Genomic DNA, 21,779 nt, shown 5'->3' on the forward strand with positions numbered 1-21,779 from the left:
TGGGCATAGTTCCAAATTGCTCTCCAAAATGGTTGGATCATTTCACAACTCCACCAACAATTCATTAGTGTTCCAATTTTCCCACATCTTCTCTAACATTTATCATTTTCCTGTTTTGTCATGTTGGCCATTCTGATAGGTGTGATGTGGTACCTCAGAGTTGTTTCGATTTGCATTTCTCTAATCAATAGTGATTTAGAGCATTTTTTCATATGACTATAGATGGCTTTAATTTCTTCATCTGACAACTGTCTGTTCATATCCTTTGACCACATATCAATTGGGTAATGGCTTATATTCTTATAAATTTGACTTAATTCTCTATATATTTGAGAAATGAGGCCCTTATTGGAGAGACTGGTTGTAAAAATTCTTTCCCAATTTTCTACCTTCCTTCTAATCTTAGTTGCATTGGCTTTGTTTGGGCAAAAACTTTTCAATTTAATGTAATCAAAATTCTCTATTTTGCTTTTTGTAATGTTCTCTGTCTCCTGTTTGGTCATGAATTCTTCTGTTCTCCATAGATCTGACAGGTAAACCATTCCTTGCTCTCAGTTTACTTATATTATCAGCCATTATATCTAAATCATGTACCCATTTTGACCTTATTTTGGTATATGGTTTGAGATTTTGGTCTATGCCTAGTTTCTGCCATACTCTTTTCCATTTTTCCCAGCAGTTTTTTTCAAAGAGTGTGTTCTTATCCCAGAAGCTGGGGTCTTTGGGTTTATCAAATAATAGATTACTATAGTCATTGACTACTGTGTCTTGCATACTTAACCTATTCCACTGATCCACCACTCTATTTCTTAGCCAGTACCAAGCAGTTTTGATGATTGCTGCTTTATAATACAATATAAGGTCTGGAATGGCTAGGCTACCTTCCCCTGCATTTCTTTTCATTAGTTCTCTTGATATTCTGGACCTTTTGTTCTTCCAAATGAATCTTGTTTTCATTTTTTCTAACTCTATAAAATAATTTTTGGCAGTTTGATTGGTATGGCACTGAATAAGTAAATTAGCTTGGGTAGAATTGTCATTTTTATTACATTAGCTTGGCCTACCCATGAGCAACTGATGTTTTTCCAATTATTTAGATCTGATTTTAATTGCGTGAAAAGTGTTTTGTAATTGTGTTCATAGAGTTCCTGGGTTTGTTTCAAGAGGTAGACTCCTAAATATTTTATAATGTCTACAGTAAAATTAAATGGAATTTCTCTTTCTATCTCTTGATGTTGGGCTTTGTTGGTAATATATAGAAATGCCAATGATTTATGTGGGCTTATTTTATAGCCTGCAACTTTGCTAAAGTTGTTTATTATTTCAAGTAGTTTTTTACTTGATTCTCTGGGATTCTCTAAGTGTAACATCATGTCATCTGAAAAGAGTGATAGCATTGTTTCTTCTTTGCCTATTCTAATGCCTTCAATGTCTTTTTCTTCTCTTATTGCTAAAGCTAACGTTTCCAGGGCAATGTTGAATAACAGTGGTGATAATGGACATTCTTGTTTCACCCCCGATCTTATTAGAAATGCTTCTAGCTTGTCCCCATTACATATTATGCTTGCTGAAGGTTTTAGATAGATGATATTTATTATTTTAAGGAAGACTTCATTTATACCTATGCTCTCTAGTGTTTTTAATAGGAATGGGTGTTGTATTTTTTCAAAAGCTTTTTCTGCATCTATTGAGATGATCATGTGGTTTCTGTTAGTTTTAGTGTTGATATGATCAATTATGCTGATAGTTTTCCTTATATTGAACCAGCCCTGCATTCCTGGTGTAAATCCTGCCTGGTCACAGTGTATTATTTGTGTGATAAGTTGCTGTAATCTATTTGCTAATATTTTGTTTTAAATTTTTGCATCTATATTCATTAGAGAAATTGATCTATAATTTTCTTTCTCTGTTTTGAATCTTCCTGGTTTAGGTATCAGCACCATATTTGTATCATAAAAAGAATTTGGTAAGATTCCTTCTTTACCTATTTTACCAAATAGTTTATATAGTATTGGAATTAATTGCTCTTTAAATGTTTGATAGAATTCGCATGTAAATTCATCTGGCCCTGGAGATTTTTTCCTAGGGAGTTCATCAATGACTTGTGCAATTTCTTTTTCTGAGATGGGGTTATTTAAGTATTTTACTTCCTCTTCTGTTAATCTGGGCAATTGATATTTTTGTAAATATACATCCATTTCACTTAGATTGTCAAATTTGTTGGTATATAGCTGGACAAAATAATTTCTAATTGTTGTTTTAATTTCCTCTTCCTTGGTGGTAGTTTCACCCTTTTCATTCTTGATACTAGTAATTTGGTTTTCTTCTTTCTTTTTTTTAAATTAAATTAACCAAAGGTTTATCTATTTTATTGGTTTTTTCATAAAACCAGCTCTTAGTTTTATTTATTAGTTCAATAGTTTTCTTAATTTCAGTTTTATTAATTTTTCATTTGATTTTCAATATTTCTAATTTGGTGTTTAATTGAGGATTTTTAATTTGTTCTTTTTCTAATTTTTTAAGTTGTATGCCCAATTCATTGATCTCCTCTTTTTCTATTTTATTGATGTAATCATTTAGAGATGCAAAACTCCCCCTAAGAACTGCTTTTGCTGCATCCCATAAGTTTTGGTATGTTGTCTCTTTACTGTCATTCTCTTGAATGAAATTATTGATTGTTTCTATGATTTGTTGTTTGACCCAATCATTTTTTAGGATTAGATTATTTACTTTACAATTATTTTTTAGTCTATCTTTCCATGGCCCTTTATTACATATAATTCTTATTGCATCATGATCTGAAAAGGATGCATTTAATATTTCTGCCTTTCTGCATTGGATTTTGAGGTTTTTATGCCCTACTACATGGTCAATTTTTGTGTATGTGCCATGTATTGCTGAGAAAAAAGTATATTCCTTTCTATCCCCATTCAGTTTTCTCCACAGGTCTATCATACCTAACCTTTCTAATGTTCTATTCACCTCCTTAACTTCTTTCTTGTTTATTTTGTGGTTAGATTTATCTAGTTCAGAGAGGGGGAGGTTGAGATACCCCACTAGTATAGTTTTGCTGTCTATGTCTTCCTGTAACTCCCTGAACTTTTCCTCTAAGAATCTGGATGCTATACCATTTCATGCATATATGTTTGGTAATGATATTACTTCATTGTCTATGGGGCCTTTTAGCAGGATGTAGTTTCCTTCCTTATCTCTTTTGATAAGATCTATTTTTGCTTTTGCTTTGTCTGAGATCAGGATTGCTACCCATGCTTTTTTTACTTCAGCTGAGGCATAATATATTTTGCTCCAGCCTTTTACCTTTACCCTGTATGTGTCACTCTTTTTCAAATGTGTTTCCTGTAAACAACATATTGTAGCATTATGGTTTTTAATCCAATCTGCTATATGCTTCTGTTTTATGGGAGAGTTCATCCCATTCACATTTACAGTTATGATTACTATCTGTGTTTTTTTCTCCATCCTTCCCCCCCCATTTATTCTTTTCTTTCTCCTTTCTCCTTTCCCCCCCTCACTAGTATTTTTGACCAGCGCCTCCTTAGGTCCCACCTCCCCTCTATTATCCCTTTCCCTTTTCTTCTCCTTTAACCTTAATGCTTCTTCCTTCCCTTCTATGACAGTGTTGTCCTCTTCAGAATGTCTCTCTTGATCTTCACTCTTCTCATAATAAGAATCTATCATTCATTTCTTTTTACTCATGGTGTTTCTTTATTCCCTGGCCTTTACAAAGATTAAGCTCTCCTGCTGGGGAGCAGAGGGCACTGACCCAAGCTTCTTGTGTTGGGAGCTTAGGTCTTGGTCACTGGCTTTGGGAGCTGGGGCCTCTTATGTTGGCAATTGGAGGCTGTAGGGTTCCAGCAGCTTATCTGGTGTTGAACTGGAATCAGCAAGGCTGGGACTTTCAGGTAAATCTAGGTTGCCTGCTTTTCCTTTCCTTTAGCTTTGTTTAGCTCCTTTTAGATAAGTGCTGCTAGGTGTTTATCTGCCTGGGGCCCCTTGCAGTGCTGCCTCCCTTATTTCTGTTGAGGCACTGGGAGACTTCTTTGCTGTAGAATGCTGAGGCATCTGGTGGTTTTCTGAGCTGGTTTCCACCAATTACCCCACCCTCACTGAGGCACTCGGAGGTACAGCTGTTGGTGTTTGCCTGCTCAAACACCTGGGCTTCAGGATCTCCTCCTAGTTGGCAATTGGAGGCTGTAGGGTTCTAACAGCTTACCTGGAGTTGGGCTGGAATCAACAAGGCTGGAACTTTTTGGCACCTCTAGGTTGTTTTCTTCAGCTCCTTTCAGAGGAATGCCGCTGGGTGTTTATCTGCCTGGGGCCCTTTGTAGTGCTGCTTCTCTGATTTTTGCTGAGTCACTGGGAGACCCGTTTGCTGTAGAATGCCTAGGCACTAGAATCTCCTCCTGTTGTGCTAAAGTGGGTGTTTCCACTAGCTGACTGGGCAACTCCTATTTCGTACTGCTCCCCTTCCCCCAGGGTAAGAGGGGCCTTTCCCTTTAATCCCTCTAGCTACCTGGGCTACTGCACTGCTGCACCCTGTGTTTCTTCTGGTTCAGCTGTTCCAAGGTTTTTTCTGGGGTGATATTTTCTGGGTTTTCAGAGGTTGATAGGGGAGGGTGAGAGTGACTACCTTTTTACTTCGCCATCTTGGCTCCCTGAAGCGGAAGTCGGAACTTGGGTTTTGTTGTGGAGGCAAAAGGGAGTAATTTTTTTTTTTAATCAAGGGAATAGCATATTTAGTTCTGTGCAATGATAAATGCTTAACAAATTGCTCAAAAATGTATGCATAACATACTTTCTAGTTTATTCTTTACTATTAACATGATCTCTATCCATTTCTTAAACCTAAATAATCAACAATACAATAGATCACCCCCTGATTTATAGAGTTTGTTCAATTTCCATGATATTGAAAGTATAGGGAAGGTGATGAATGAAGGACATAATGCATTTAGTTTTCCAGTAGACCTACTATGTGAGACCCTGATTCTGAAGAGGTTAAAAAGCATTCTATCAGAGAGGTTATAGAAACCAGAGGCAGTTGTGTGCTTTCAGAAGAATAGGTGACACAAGGCAGAGGAGGTAAACTATATATTTATGGCAATAGGTATGAGGGCAAGGAGACTTCTAAACCTAAAGTCACAGAGGGACTGGGGCTGGAGTCATAGTATCAAAAGTTTTGCTGTCAAGACTCCTAACAATTTTAGTTGTCATTGCTATGAGAGGGCAGAGACATCATTTTATTAGGCTGCTAGGTAGCACAGGGGATAGCATGTTATACTTAGAGTTAGGAAGACGAATTCAAATCCTGCTTCAGACTCTTAACAGTTCTCTGTAACACCTAGGGAAGTCATTTAACTTCTCTGTGCCTCTGTCTCCTTATCTACTAAAGGGGGGTATTTTTTTTTTAAAGGACTTGCCTCACGGGTTTGTGTGGGAACCAAATAAGATAAAATTCATTAAGTGTTTTTCACATCTTAACGTGCTATATAAATGCTAGGAATTATTTTATTAGATCGTTTACTATCACAAAGTAACATACCTACTGTGTCCACACTTGACACTGGGGCCAGGATTGAGATTGTTTCCATAATCCTGAAAACCCAGCCAGCAAATGTGCTTCTTTGGAAAAACTGTGAGAGATGAATCCTTGAGTATTAAGTACAAAAATGATTCCAGATTTGGTTCCCATCCATCTTTATTTCTGGAAATACAGCTCATCTAACCAAAAACGTCTCAAGTATAGGGCATATCACTCTGATAGGACTATGCATTTTAGAGGTGATAGGTATCTTTTATTTCAGCTCCATGTTTCCTCAGATAGGGAAACTGAAACCCAGGGAGACTAAGTGACTTACATGCCCAGGGTCATATAACAATTTAGTGGCATAGTATGTTAAATTAAAAGACATAATGCTGGAAGGGAATTTAGAACATGGAGGATATCATGTCAAATCTAAAAGGGACCTTTAAAGATAGAATGTTAAGAGTATGTTAAGAATTGGGAAGTATATCGGGGCCTTTTGGTCCATTACCTGGAATTTATTAGGAAAAAGAAAACTAAGGTTCAGAATGTCTCCAAAAATGTTTATGTTATATAAAATTTGGAGTCTCTGACTTCTTGGTGGGTGTACATTTATCACATGGAAGACTGTGGAGGAAAAGTGGATTAAAGCAAGGACAATTTTTACCAATAAGAAAAAGAAACCAGTATGAGCTCAGACTCTGGTTTCCAACTGGTATGTTCTGTATCAATAGAGTTAATTAATATACATCTCCAAATTAGTCTTTGCATGCGTGGAAATGTCAGTGGGTTTCTTCTTGTCCATCTTCCTAAGTGGAGGACATTAAATCATTATTACATATAATAGTTCCTAATTTATAGGTGGAAATATTAGCTCCCAAATGCATAAAAATCACACTGAACCTGAAGATCAACACTTGCATGTTTGATTGTTTTGGTCTCTAGCTGGTCATTTTGAAGCACCATTCAGTGCTAGCTATCACATCATTCCTTTTCCAGAGCACTTTACGATGGAGAACTTGGTTCTCCTATTTTGCTATCCTGGGGTGGACATGGGAGATGAGGCTCTACTCTGCTCTCCATATAGATACAGAGCCACAGAGGAGAGGTGGGGTAGTATAGTGTCAAAAGTACTGCACACTTTATTATGACACTTGGGATGAAGCTTTTACTTTGCCAATAACTTGCTATTGGACTACGGACAAATTAATTTCCCTCTCTGAGCCTCAATTTTCCCCTGTGGAAAAGCAGAGAAAACTCAGATAATAATAGTCTTACTGCTCCTATTAGCAATAATAAGAGCTAGCATTTATGTGTCACTTTAAGATTTACAAAATGTTTATAAATATTGAGCAACTAGGTGGCACATTGGCTAGAACACTGGATTTGAGGTCATGAAGATCTGAGTTCAAATCTAGATTCAGACATTTACTGTCTGTATGACCCTAGACAAGCCACTTAACCTCTGTCTTCCCCAGCTTTCTCATCTGTAAAATTGAGGGTAATAACAGAACTTATTTTTTAGAGTTGTGAGGCTCAAATGAGCTATGTGTAAAGTGTTTGCAAAACTTAGTGTTATATAAATGTTAGTTATTGTTATCACAAATAGTATTCCATTTTATTCTCGCAATAACCTTGAGAGGCAGGTGCTATTATTCCCATTTTTATAGATGATGATTAATTGAGACTGGGAAAATGTAGTGACTTGCCCTGGTTCATGCAACTAAGCAAGAATCTGAGCCAGGATTTGAACTAAGGTCTTCCTGACTCCAGACTCTATCTGTGGTCACCTTGTTGCTACTGCTGTTGCTTTAATAATAGTAATAATAACATGTATATGTATATAGTATGTTGTTGCTTAAAAGTACTTTAAATATATCTCATTGCATATAATACAAAGATATTGTTTTATATGTATATATTCTATATCTTATGCTATGTTACAAATATTGTACAATAATAGATTTTAGAGACAGCAGGAATCTTAGTTCCCTTTTAGTCCAACACCTTCATTTTACAGATGAAAAAGCTGAAGCACAAAAGCATAGAAGTGACTAGCCCAATGTCACGCAAGTGACCAAAGTGACAGAGGCTAGATTTTACCCCAAATAAAGTGTTCTCTTTCAGCAATAACACACTCTGTTCTAAGGTCCCTTTCAGTTTTTACATTCTATGATTTCATCAGAAGCTATGTAACCTTTCTAATTCAGTATGACATTGTTTGGTGGTGGGGAGACCAGAATGCTAGATCTCACTCTGTGGCCTTGGTTAAGTCTTGTCCCTTCTCTGGGCCTCAGTTTCCTAAGTCATAAAATGAAAGGAATCAGATGAAATGACCTCTTTTCTTCTTTCCACTTTGCAAATTCTATGACTGAATAGATGGGGTACCTCATACCTCATAGAAGGCAGCAGGAAGAGGGTAGTATTGTGAACACTGGACAGCTGATATTCACCGGTGATGATAAAAATTCACTGTTGTTGTTGTTCAGTCTTTTCAGTTGATGTCTGACTCTTCAAGATACTGAGGTGGTATGTCATTTCCTTTTCCAGATGATTTTACAGATGAAGAAACTGGGACAAACAGGGTTAAGTGACTTGCCCAGGGTCACACAACTAGTAAGTGTCTAAAGTCAGATTTGAATTTAGGGAGATGAGTCTTCTTGACTCTAGGCCCGATAATCTATCCACTATGCCACTGCCCCCAAAAATCTGCTATCAGCTTCCATTTCCATTTCCTGAGAAGAGACAATGATACCTTTATGGGAGGCAGCAGATAACTAAGCTATCCATAAATTGGAGACAGTTCGTGGTCTTGCTATGGCAAGATGAGAACAAGTAGCACAAATGTAATACTAAAAAGCTCACATACAGTTTCTGTCACTACAACCAAAAAGAATAAAATTCTGTGATACGAACTAGCTCCTATCTCTGTACCTTCCTCAATTCAGTGTACATTTTTGAATCATTCTCCAGACTTCCACTGTGGAGAGATAGGACAAAATAGAAAGACTAATAAACTCATAGAATACAAGAGCTAGAAGAGTCCTTAGAATATAACATATTTCATCACAAAATGCCATATCTAGAAGAGATTTTAGAAATCTGATGTAAGGAAGAAAGGAATGAAATATGCATTTATTAAGTACCTGCTATGTGCCAGTCACTGGTCTAAGAACTTCACAAATGTTATCTTATTTGATCCTCACAATACTAGAAGACAAATACAATTATTATCTTCATTTTACAATTGAGGAAACTGAGATTGACAGTCTTTAAATGACTTGCCAATGGTCATAGAACTGGAAAATATTTAAGGCTAGATTTGAACTCAGGTCTTCCTGACTGTTAGCTGAACACTCTATCCACTGAACTACATAGTTGGACCAACCCTCTATTTTCATTGGAGCAAACCAAAACTCAGAGAGTGGAAGTGACTTCATCAAGGTCTTAAGCTAGTGACATTTGGAAGTGATTTTAAAACATATATCATAAACTATGAGAGCTGAATGTGATTTCAGAATATAGAATTGTAGTCTAAGAACTGGAATAAAATTTGGAGATCAGATATTCTGATGTTTTTCTTCTTCCCCCACCAATCATACCCCCATTTTAAAGATGAGGAACCTGAAACACAGAAAGGACAAGCAATTTAAAAAATATAGCTTTAAGTAGCTGAGCTAGGACTAAAATCCAAGTCTTGTGATTCCCAGCCCAGTGGTCCTTCCTCTAAGCCACACTGCTTCTCAGAGTAGAAAAGGAGTCACACAGGATAATCCCTCTCCCAGAGAGTAAACAAGGGAATATAGATAAAATGAACAAAAAGTCTGAGGCAGTTCAGTATATATGTCCTGGCTAATGTGGCTCCATCATCTTTAGAAATCCACCAATAATTCACATCAGTATGGTAGAGCCCTTAGGTGCTTATTATCATTCACCCTAAAGATGTGTTTGCTAGTGGGACATTTAAGAAATCATAAAGTGTCCTAGTAAGCGTCTTTTAGATATCTGCAAGCAAATACTTGATAGCCAGCTCTGCTGCCCAAAGAAGATGTACGTAGGACACACATTTAAGTTTAATTTGTATTATTAACATTTTCTCCATTACTTTCTTAAGTTTAAACAATAAATCAATCCCTCATTTTTAGTGGTTAGTACCAGAAGAAAGGATGAAGGAAGAAGTAAGGAAATAGACACATAGTACATAGTATATATATATATATGTATGTATATATATATATATATATATATATATATATATATATTCTGTGTTTACTGCATTATGCCAAGAACTGGGAATAGAAATATATGCAAACAGGTATGTACTTCTCCTCCAGGAATTTACATTCTAATGGGAGAAGAAAAGACTTAAAGTGGAAGTAAAGGAGGAGTGAGAAATATACTGCGGTGGAAACCTACATCCAGGAAAGATAAAGTTAAGCCCAATCTATCAGAGCCCAGGGTGGTTATGCTCTGAAATGCAAGGTTCAAGTGGGAAAGAGATGAAGAAGCAGAGATGGTGGCCTGAGTAGGGACAGAATGGCAATCCTGGTATGGTGTAGAAATGGATAAGAAGTTCTGGTGAGGCCAGAGGCCAGGCTAGATAAGATCCAAACTGTCCCAGAGGCAGTTACTTGGGGTGGATTCCAAGATTCTGGTAAGGAGAACAATGGAAATGATGGCCTGACTGGAGACAGCTTGGTATGGGATTGGCTGGGAAGTAAAGGTGATACAAGTTGCATTCTGAGATTCCTTCTAATTCTGACAGTCTAGGACATTGAACCAGTTCTGAAAAAAGGAGGCAGATTGGATGACAAAGAAGGCTGGAGTAAACTTGAAAAGAGAAGTTGCTAAATGATGATAGAAGAGGGAGAGTCTGTTAGTGGAAGTGGAGAGCAAGCAGTATGGCAATGGGACCAATATCTGACTGGAGGCATCTTTGTATCCTTTTAAAGAAAGCTAATCTTTAAAGATTAGGGAAGAAGGGATGAGGGCTGGGCTTCCTCATGTTGTGAGTAGATGGAAAGAAACTGCATCAGGGAAAGCTGGCGTATATTAGGCCTATCACAAGTGTGAAAATAAAAGGTTGAAGATGAAGGGGAGTGTATTGTTTATTAAAGAAGACTTGCCAAAAACCCCATAGAAAAGGAGGCCACAAGAGGAAAGGGACTAGGAAGCATCAAAATTGAGGTTGATGGGGAAAGATTTAATAAATCCCCTCAATAAAAAGATTTGTTCTGTGAGGTTTGGATTCTGTCAAAGGGCCCCACTTGAGGACCTAGAGGGCCACATGTGGCCTCAAGGCCACAGGTTCCCCATCCCTGATAGGAGGAAAGATAGTGAAAGAACGTGACTTTCATCCTGGGATTCTCTAAGTCTGAATCACTGAGATAGGTGGAACAGGAGGTGCACATTTGTTAGCCATGTGTTTGGGGCCCATACCTCCAGGTGCCATTGAGAAACAAGAACCATGATGTTGTGGTAGTTTCTCTCCAAACAGCAGGGAGCTGGGGTATAGAGATGGCAAGCCAAAGGTCTACATCACCATGGGCTGGACTGAAATCACACATGGCACCAGATCAGTTGTTAATATCTCACAACATTGAGGGATGGGACACTCAGAAAATTTTGTTAAGTGTTCTGTGTTATGTCTGGTGTCTGAGGTGCTGGACCATTTGGTATTCAAAGTGGTATCTGAGGCCCCATTGTGGTCAGGATTAGGCCTTTACCTGAAGCCCCAGTCTTTTCCTCTTTAGTTGTGACATCTGAGTTCCCAACCCCCACCAGCTTATAATACCCCCTTACCCCTTCTTGCTAGTCACCTTGTATCTGTTTTATATGTTCATACATGTATCACACACACACACTGTCTCTAATAATAGAATGTCAACTCCCTGAGTTTACAGTGCAAATAGCAGAGACTGTTTCTTCTCTGTCCAAATATCAATGACTAACACAGTCCCTCAAATGTAGTTGTTTCTTAATAAATGCTTGTTGATTGACTAATAGATTAACCCCACTGGCCATGTAGTCCAACTCTCTATTTTACTGATTAGAGATTAGGAGAGGTGAGGTCACTTGCTCAAGGTCATGCATTAAGCTAGTTGAAGCACTGGGCCTGGAACTGGAAAGACTAACGTCCATCTCCAAGGGAATTCTGATCTGTACACTAAGTGAGATGTTAAACAAAGAAACGAGAGCAGTAGCTGAAGCAACAACAACGAAACATCAGACCAAAACCTAGTGCTCCTGAGGGTTTTCCTCATCTTGTCAAGTCATTTCTTAGTCACGTCTGACCCCATTTGGGGTTTTCTTGCCAGAGATACTGGAGTGGTTTACCATTTCCTTCTCCAGCTCATTGTACAGTTGAGGAAAATGAGGCAAACAGGGTTAAGTGACTTGCCTGGGGTGACACAGAATCTGAGGCAGGATTTGAACTCAGGAAGATGAGTCTTCCTGATTCCAGGCTCAGTGCAGTATTTACTGAGCCACCTAGCTGCCCCTTCCTTATCTTTATGGTGGTAAATTCTAAATCAACAATGTAGAGAACATATAGGCAACATGTCACTTTTTCATCCTCTATCTATACAGCATTTCTTACAACTCCAAGAGAAAAATAAGGTAGGAGGTACTTCAGCATTAGCTGGTGTGTTGAAGAATGAGCCTTTGGATGCAGATTCAGAAGAACTGAGTTCTAGTCCTAACTTTGATATTTACTCATGTTGTGGCTTTAGCCCAATTGCTTTCTTCTCAGCTCTCTGTTTACGTGTTTCAAAAATGAGATACTTAGACTAAGACCTCTCTAACTAACATTTTATGATTGAAAGGCTATCAGAACACCGAGATTCAATGATTCTACAATCCTCTCTACATAAAGATACTTGTTTAGACAAATGCCTTGTTAGTCTCCCAGCTAGTCAGAAGAGGGAGACAAATGTCTGAGTTTACCCTTTCAGTGCGTTTTTGCCACCAAGTTCTGGTTATGATATTTTTTGAAATCCTATTTTTATGAAAAATTTCTATAAATGACCCTCACCTCCAAGTTACAGAGAAGATTATATTAAAAGTGCTGCAGGGAGATTTGGTTGAGTGAATGCACAGTAACAATCTGGGGAAGGAAAAGAGAAAAAATGGAGAGATATAGGATCGATGGGGGAAGGTAAATGATCTATGTGCATATCTAAACCAATTTAGAAGGGAGGTATGCATGTTTGTTCAAGAGATGGGGAAGTAGAATGGGTAGAAGAGGTGTGATATTTAGAACATCCATTCTTAATTTAGTCGTTATTTGCAAGAGTTCTAGCTTTGAAAGCAAAAGACCAAGATTTAAATTTTGCCTTCAATTGGTATTACCTGCATGATGTTGGGCAAGTCACTTAATTTCCTTTGACCTCAGTTTCATCCTCTCTAAAATGAGGGAATTAGACAAGATGGCTTCTGAAGTCCCTTGTAAAATTATGACATGAACTCTGCTGTACTGAAAATGCCATGTGAGGTCGTTCAAAACTCTTAGGGTTACTTTTGTAACAAACAAATGTTGATAAGCACATGCTGGTAAAGAAGGAAATCAGCAGAATTGTTTCTGCCCTTTTCCCTCTACTTTACAAAGCAATCAAAGGAGCATTCACAAGGCCTCCCTATCTTCTAAGTACCTTTGAATTGGTCCATTATTATTATTGTTGTTGTTGTTGTTGTTGTTGTTCTATTTGGTGGTTCAAGTCAAGGACTACCTGGCATTAGCAAAAGCCCCATTTCAAAAGTTTGCTGGATCATAGGATCAGAAATTTAGAGCTAAAAAGACCTTAGAAATCAATTGGTCCATATTATTTTTGTAATTTAGATTATGATGTGAAATTATCAAATTTTTGATCTGGAAGAAATTATATAAGGCAAACTCTTGGCACATAATAGCTCACATTAATGTAGTACTTTAAGGTTTACAAAGGATTTTCCTAACAACTCTGTGAAATAGGTAGGGAGTTCTGGATGTCTCATAGCTTATCAGTCTACTATGTCCTGGAGCTTGATTTCCATATCATTATGGGTTGCATCCCTATATCATTATAGCCCTCCAAAGGAAAAACAAAATATTTCTTCAGTTGCAAAGAGTGACAGTCTTTGGGGCCAAGGCTAATTGGGAATCACTCATTCAAAAGCATTTACTTTGTTCAAGCTCTTGTCATAGGCAGGAGACATACAGAGATAGGTATAATAAGAATTCTGATTCAAGAAACCTAAATTCTAATTATGGTACAGTGGTTAGAGTGCTTGCAATAAACAATCAACAAATATTCATTTCACCATCTATTAGGTACTAGACACTGGGGAAACAAATACAAGGAATGAAATGATCCCTACTTGCAAAGAGCTCTAAAGATAGGCGCTGTGATATTATGGAAAGTACACTGGGCTTGGGAGGGGAGACTCACGTTTCAATCCCACTTCAAAAACTTACTAGCTGTTTGACTTTAGGCAAATCACTTAGCATCTCTGAACATCTATTTCCTCATTTGCCAAATGGGAATCAAAAGATTTACACTACTTAATTCATGAGTCTGTTGTTAAGAAAGTACTTTACAAACTTAAAACACTACAGAAATTCAAGTTCATTATTATAGAGCAAAGGGAAGGGTATGTATACACATAACTGTGGTACGAAAGAAAATGATAAAAAGTACAAAGGAGAAGTTCAAGTAAAAAACTGTGAGAAACCTGAGAAGGAAGAAGAGGAGAGGAAATTTAAACAAGAAATTAATTTGGGGCAGCTAGGTGGCACAGTGGATAGAGCACTGGCTCTGGATTCAGGAGGATCTGAGTTCAAATCCAGCCTTAGACACATGGCACTTACTAGCTGTCTGACCCTGGGCAAGTCACTTAACCCCATTGCCTAGCCAAAAAAAATAATTTAAGGAAGGAAAGATCAGTTTTAGTTGGGAAAGATTAAAGAAAGCTTCATGGAAGAGTTACTGGCCAAGCATGGGGACTATTAAAAAAAGAAAGTGAAAAGTCTATTGAAAAAGGATAACAGAAACTCACATTTGTAATGCACCTTGTTTTCAAAAGCATTTTACTACTAATAATACAATGGCTAAAATTCATATAGCATTTTAAGGTTTGGGAAGAGCTTTACATATGTTATCTCATTTGATCCTAACAACAGCTCCTGGGAGGAAGTCTTGGATCTGAATAGCAGCAAGTATATGAAAAACGATTATGGTCAAGACTATACAACTAAATTGGATGGACAAATCATACATTAGGTCCACCTATCTAGGCATATACCAGTCTCTCTCTTAGATAAATATATCATATGAACACTGGGCCCATGACTGAAAGAAAGTAGCCTGGATTGCCATCCAAAAAGCACTTTAACAACCCTCAACTTCTCTGAAACAAAGACCTATTTATATATCATATATACAATGTCCCAAAAATCATAGTGCACTTCAAAACTTAAAACAACATTAAGACTTTTCTGATACTCTGTATTGAGCCATATACACATTTATTCACACATACACACATTCTTATGTAGTATATGCATGCATACATACTTGCATATATTCTTCCACTGAGTCTCTTTGGTTACTCATCCTGGTTGCCATCACAGGAATTAGAGTTCCCTATCAGCCAAAGGGCAATGGAGAGGAATAGCACAGGCCAAAATTGGTTGCAACATATAACCAAAGAAAAATTGTATGTGAAAAGTAGTATGAGCAATGCTATCAAACCAATGTCTGCTATTGACTGACTGATAGAAAAGATCAGCTGATCATATGGTGATATTGAGAGATAATTGATGGACAGGTAGCATACTCCATAGCTATTCACACATTAAAATACTTAATAAATTGAATATCTCCCTTAATATATATTAACATTGTTGAGATCATTGATGCATTGTAGGTATCAAACTATACCTTCTATATGTTGATCAAAATCAATATTTTTCAATATTTTTCAACTTTAAGTTATCCTTAGTTTTAATAAGTATGCATTCTTAATCTTGATTGAAATAGCTTAGCAGCAACAACAGCAACAAAATAAATGGAATAAGGCTAAGGATCAAGTGCTCTGTCTACCACTCTAGACCTCTTTCTATATTGAGATTTTTGTAATGTTAATCAGAATTATGATTATTCATTTAGCTATGAATAAATATATAATATATAGATATATATAAGTATATGCACATGCATACACATATGTATACATTTGTATGTATGTGTGTATATGCATATATATTTACACACATATGCATATATTTTCATTTCACCCATAATTTCCCCATTTTGCTCATAAGGAAATCAGCAGTTCTTTCAAATGCTTAGCTGAAATCCAGAAAAAGTATGCCTGCTACCTTCTGTTGGGCAACATACCTAGATATCCCATCATAAAGGGAATGTGTTTAGTTCAGCAAGATTTGTCCTTAGTAAAACCAGCTTGGCTATTAAAGATCAACAATTCACTTCCATTCCAACGTGCTTGGAAGCCATCTGTTTAATAATCTGTTCTAGAATTTTACTGACGATCAAGGTCAAGTTCACCGATCCATAGTCAGAAGCATCCATCTGTCTTCTCCTTTTTTTCTTTTTTTTGAAAAAATAATCTGGAACATTTGGATACCTCGAGTCTTATAGTACCTCTCATATTCACCATAATTTCTTAAGTACTGCTAAAGGTGTTCCCTTGATCACACCTGCAAGTTCTCTCAATATCCTGGGGTATAATTTGTCTGGGCTTGAACACTTGAACTCATTTAAAGCAGCTGAGTATTCTCTTGGAATCTCCTCACCTATTTGGGGCTTCAATTCACTCTAATGATGTTCATTCTAACCTTTCCAGTTTGAGGATAATTCTCCTTGATGGAAGAAAAATAAGATTTGAGTAGTTCTGACTTCCCTCTCTCATGTGTTGTCATTTCATCATCTATTCTATGCCACAATTTTATCCTTTCTTTGTTCAATACTTTGCCTTACATATAGTTTTATAACAAGGATAAAATGTGTTACATTTGCCCTTGGATTTTGTGTGTGGTTCATTTGTAAGCTTATTTGAGACATAATAAGCCATGCTATCACTATTTTTTCAGACTTTTGATATCCTTTTCTATGAAACCTTTATTCTATAGTCCTCTTCCCTCCTTTTCTATGTTCTTTCCAAATCTCAACTCGTTGTGTATCCACCTTGGTTTTATAGAATCATCTCTCAGGGCATATTTTCTCATTTGCAAATTGGAGTGAATGAAATAAATGATAAACAACTGTCAATGATTTAACAGTCAAGGGCAAAGTTCCAAATGGAGTTGGTCATGCCAGATTAGCTCCATTTCCTTTCATGAAGGTATTTCAAGATTGGTAGATCAGCAGAATGATACATATGCAATGTCCCTAGATTTTAGTAAAGCATTTGACGACTTCCTTCATGCTATTCTTATGGAAAAAAAAGGAAAATATATGAACTACAGGATAGTACATTTAGCTGAATTTGGAATTGATTAAAAGGCCAAACTCAATGTCAATATAGATGGAGAGTGATCCAGGAATTCCTAACTTTCTGAAATTTAACATTTAAAAAATGACCTAGATAAATATATAAATGGAATTTTGTCAAATTTCAAATTACCTAAAGCTAGAAGTTATAGTTGAGCACTGGATAAATGAAGTAGGATTCCCCCAAAGAGCTTGGCAGGCTAGAATATTGGATCACATTTGATAATATAAATGTAATAGAAGTAAATGTAAAATTTCATATTTGGGTTTAAATATCAACTCCAAAAGCACAGGATTGGGGAAGCATAAATAGAGAGTAATTCATCTGAAAATATCTGGGAATATTGTGAACTGTATGTTCAGTATAAGTCATTAGTGTGAAACTATAGCCGAACAAGCTAATATAATCTTAAGGTAATTAGAAAAACGTAGTGTTTAAGACTTTCCCCTAGTCAGATCATATATGAAGTTCAGGTCTGGGCATTCCATTTTAGAAAGGTAATTGATACACTAGACAGTATGTATCACTAAGCAAAACCATCCCGAAGTATATTTACAGATGGAACTGGGATGTAGACAACGGATGTGTGAATGTTGGGCAATATCTACAAAGATTTCATTGTTGCTGTTGTGACTTAATAACAAGCTCTCTTTCTCATTAAGAGTAGTAGAACCTACATATTTGGACTCTAAAATCAAAGTCTGAGATGTATTTAGAGGGGGTATTGACATGTCACTGAAGAAAGATGAAATCAAAAGAGCAGCTGAACTGGACCAAATATTCAGAGAGCAGGGCTGAAGACACAAATTAATTAGAGAGAAAGTAAAAAGTGAAGGAGGAGAAGATCCCACCATTCAGTCCCTATTATTTAGGCCTTTTCCAATCTGATTGATTCTAGCTACACAGCAACTTTCATATTTCTCCCATTCTTTACACAGAAATTTCCTCACCCCACTCACATCTAGTCCAGGCCTTAATTACCTTTTGCTCGAACTGTTATAATAGTGGACTAATTGAACTCTCTGACTGCTCTAATCTATCCTCAACAGAGTTGGCAGAGGGATTTTATCTAAAGCACGTGTCTTACTATGTCATGCTCCCATTCTAGAAACTATAGTACCTTTATATTGCCCACAAACCCTCGGCTTGGCCTCTAAAGCCCCTGACAATTTGGCTCCACTCTAGTTTTCCAGATGTATCGTGCATTATTTTATTTCTCACACACACACATACACACACACACACACACACACTGAAAGTAGTTTTCTTGCTCTCTCACACGGACTGTCTCCTATATATCTTTGCAAAGGCTGAGCTTATTGTCTATAATGAATGCACTTTCTCCTCATGGCAACCTCTTAGAAACACTAATTTCCTTGAAGCTTAGTTCAAATGCCACCTGGAGTCTTTTCCTGACTACTTCTCCTGCTAGTGTTTACTCTCCTCCCCTTTTCCAATTACCTTGTATTTGCTTTGTATATATTTTGTATCTCATGCTTTGTATGCCCATGAGAATGTACATCCTTTGATGCTGGAGATGGTTCTGTTTTCATCTTTGTCTTCTTATACCTAATACGTAGCACAATGCCCAGTATATAGTAGATGCTTAATGAATGCTTATTTATTTATTGACAACTATATAGTTTGAATTTTGTTTATGAGAGTTGTTTGGTCCTTGTCAGACTAAGACATCACAAGTATCTTTATATCATCTCTTTGAAATATGCTTTCCTAGTCTAAAACATGTATGTCTGATTATTACTATAATTTCATTCCTTTACTATTATGAACTTAATGATGACTTGGTCATTTCCCCCTTAGGTTTTTCTCAAGATTCCTAATGATGGAACCAAATATCATGACTGCTGGATTTTTCTTTTTCTTTTTTGAGTCTGCTCTCAATGATAATCAGAGAGATTATCTGTTCTACAACAACTTTGATCTGGAAACAGGGATCAATGCACTGCATTTGAGTTCTCTGCTTCCAAAAAGAATAACAAAACACCCAAATAATACTGGGAAATAAAAACCTGAGGTTTTAATTGAGTCTAAGATCAGCATGAACCTTAAGCATGGTCAACCTAGTGACAATGAGACTTTCTCCACTTAGATTAATTGGTTTTCACTTGACATGGTCTATGTTATATTGACATTAAGCCCATACTCAGAACTTTAAAAAAAAAAGTCTTTTAAAAAAAACAGATGATGATACTGCTGTACTCCATTTGCCCTGGTCATATTATATTTGGAGCATTATGTTCTGTTTTGGATGTCACCTTTTAAGAGAGACATTGTAGTACCAGCTGTAGTGCAGCAAGTGTAGCTGTTATGAACTCATATGACCTTTAACAAGTCACATAACTTTTCATAGCCTTCATTTTCCCATCTCTAAAATAGGGATAATAATAAAAAAAACTGTTCCTCATTTTTTTATCTTTATTACTTTGGGGATCAAAGTATTTAGATTTGTACCATCAAATTTAAAAGAGGCTATTAAAATAATAATAAGAACAACTACAAGAGTAATAATAATGATAATGATAATAATAATAATAATGACCCTGTGAAAGCCTAATTTATCATAGGGAGACATCTAATAACCAAGAAGCCTAATGCAAGCCATGATAATGCATGACAGGTATTCCATAGACCCTGAAACTACTATAGTATCCTTGGCAATCTCTGAAACACCAACATAAGACTCTGAAACTACCACTGATTTGGTTAACATCCAAGCCAGTGTGAAACAAATGATCCTATGAATGCTGGTTTTGCATGAAACCATAATGATGATCAGTTTGACCCAGAGGACAGCAAAGAGTATGGCTGTCCCACATGTTCTGATAACACAAGGAGGCAAGAAATATCAGAAAAAAAAAAGTGAAGGGTATGTTTTAGGGCCAATCGTGTGGAGCACTAATGTTGATAACCATGATTGCATGCATGAAACGGATATGTTCATTTAAATTATATATCAGTACTACATAATAACATAAATGGAATTAGATCTCAACAGTTATAGATATGGCCTTCATGATGATTTTTGTCATTAATAGTCTCAGCTCCAAGTTACACAATAATATATTGCAGATAAGTACAGTACAATGATAAGACATAAATAACTTCATTCCTAAATCCATATTAGAAGAAAAAGTAGAAATTGAGAAGTTTCTAAAATATTGAAAAAGAATACTTGAAGACTTAGAATACATTAAAATCAACACAACGGAAAGTACAGAATTGCTGCATAAAAATCAAGTGAATGGCAAAAATAAAGATAATATCTTGAACATTTGAAAGAGGAGATGGACATACTTAGGATAAAAATTTGAATGCCTAAAAAAATCAGCTTGACAGTATGATTCCAACTAATAGGCCAATAATACTCAGAGAGTAAATCAAAAGAAAAAAAAAGCTGCTATAACCACCACAAACAGAGATAGTCTTCAATTTTATTTGAGAATATAAAAGCATTATGAGATTTACACACAACAGTATATGCTGAAGTTGTTGCCATTGTAAGAATTATAGGTGGAAAAGGAGAAATATTTGAAATACTCATAAGTAGAAGAATCCAATAATATCATGACAGAAGTGGACTGAAGACACTGTTAGAAACTTGTAGAAACACACTAGATGAATTTTAGAATGTGTTCTAAAATACTATATAGTCTAGTAAAAGTCAACAAAAAAGAAACATGGAAGGGAATATGGACAATAAATGTATATCAGAGACTCCTGATATTCTTAATCAACAATTGAAAGCTAAAACCAAAAGTTTAGTGGAATTCAAGGGACATGGGAGATTAACAAACACTTGTTAAGCTCCTGTTATGTGCTAGGTACTATGCTAAGCATTTTTCAAAGAACCAAGTTAGAACCAAAAAATTCAAAATAATTATAAACAGAGCTCTGGAGATTTGAAAAGTAAAAAATTTGAATATAAAGAGAGAACCCCCAAAGCAGAAGGATTTGAACATTTCTGTTCTATTGTTGAAAGAAGTCCAACACAATGAGAATATAAGTTGTATTAAATATGAAACACAAAGATTGGGCATGATTAATATCGTGAACAATGTAATGGTTATGTCAAGGGACATGGCTAACACTCTAGCACTTTTGAAAAACTGGAAAGTAATAGTCTTAGGAAAACCTCCATAGTATTTAACTTAAATACTAAACAATGGTTGTGAATTATTTGCAAGCATTTTATCAACTTCTTCCCTTATGTGAGTCTGATCTCATCTTTTGTACCAGGAGGTATCATATATTTATTACCGAAAGATAAAAATATCAGTGACTTATCCAAATGTAGACAAATTAGACATATATGTACTTTACATAAAACATCCATAGTTTATAGCATTTAAGAAGTTTATAAATAATTACAAGAAAACAATATATTTATGGAGGAGCAAAAGGGGTGTTCAAAAAAATCCCAGGGTGAAGAAAAGTTTATTATTGTCTGTTGATTATTTACCAGACCACTCTAAAATGATGCCACATTTTACTTTACTTATTGAATTGTGCAAAGCCTTTAACTCAGTTCCATACTCATGGTTTAGATTCATGTGTGGCAACTCTGTCCAATAGCTTCAAACAGACCCAGTTCTAGAGGATTTTGTGTTTACAAAGATAATTATTCTCCAATTAGAAACATGCAACCACTGTAATCATGTCAGAAGCAATTGATCTAAAATGTGGCATCCTCCAGAGAAAAAAATAATCAGAGGAGTCTCTGGTT

This window comes from Vombatus ursinus, unplaced genomic scaffold (assembly GCF_900497805.2).
Source record: "Vombatus ursinus unplaced genomic scaffold, bare-nosed wombat genome assembly UNPS02014786.1, whole genome shotgun sequence".
NCBI lineage: Eukaryota > Metazoa > Chordata > Mammalia > Diprotodontia > Vombatidae > Vombatus > Vombatus ursinus.